Source organism: Abramis brama (genome assembly GCF_963993115.1).
Source record: "Abramis brama genome assembly, chromosome: 22".
NCBI lineage: Eukaryota > Metazoa > Chordata > Actinopteri > Cypriniformes > Leuciscidae > Abramis > Abramis brama.
Window position 1 is genome coordinate 13934547 of NC_139984.1, and position 1231 is coordinate 13935777.

Below are 1231 nucleotides of genomic sequence, written 5' to 3' on the forward strand. Positions count from 1 at the left end.
GCTCATGGGAGAGTTGGGAGAGAGGGAGTGAAAGAGCGAGAGCAGAGAGAGAGAGGGAGAGGGGGTGGGGGGTGGGGGGTCTACGGACAGACCTCGGGGATATAATTGGTTTGTGCTGGGATACAAGCAGCTTTGTTTCACAAACATTTCGTTGGAATGACTACAAAGATATGCAGCGTCTTGTGAATTTTTATTATAAACGACCAAAAGCTGTGAAAATGCAGATTTTACCTAAGTGAAATGAAAATGAATGACAGCTTGATCCAATCATATTTAACCTAAACTTAGTGAATAATTGCGCTTTAACGGTAAAATGTTATTTAATTTCTTTTTTTTATTTTTTTTTATCTGACATTCCAGGATTTCCTTAATCTTCCTTAAAGGATTAATAAAATAATAATAAAAAACATCTAGTCTAATACTGCACAATGGGAAATATTATGTGGAGATTTATATTTAGTAATAAGGCAGTAAATAGAAAGTAATTTAAAGGGATAGTTCGCCAAAAAATGAAAATTGTCATAATTTACTCACCCTCATGTTGTTCCAAACCTGTATTTTATTATCTGAATGAGATATTTTGAGATATTTTGCAGAATGGTAGTAACCAGACAGTTGACGGCACACATTGACTTCCATAGTAGTTTACCAACATTCTTAAAATATCTTTTGTGTCCAACAGAAGAAAGAAACTCATACAGGTTTGGAAAAACACAAGGGTGAGTAAATGATTTTTTCTACATGAAATAAATGAAATTTTCATTTCTGGGTGAACTATCCCTTAATTAGGATTCAGAAAACCTTATTATATCCATATGACTATGTGAGACTATTTGAATTAATGCCATTTCTTTGCAGTATTATAAAGAAATGCAGCTAAATTGTATCCTGTTTATCATTTTTTGACCCACTTATGCATTCTAGGGGGAAAAGTTAACTACTTTAGGGTAAAACATTTTTATTTTAGCTGGTTTTTAATAAATCTCTACAGTCATAATTAAAAAGTGCAGTTTTAATAATTGCTATTGAAATTACTGATGAATAATTCATTAATTTAACAGAGCTGTTCATTTGTGACGTCATTTGTAGGCCAACCTGGAAGGCTAATTCTCCATGGGTGCCCTCAAAGAAACAAAACGATATTCAATTTTTACAAGCATGCACACTCTTTAAATAATTCTTATAATATTGTTCATACCTTCCCCTATCAGTTGCAATTGTATTGGTTAGA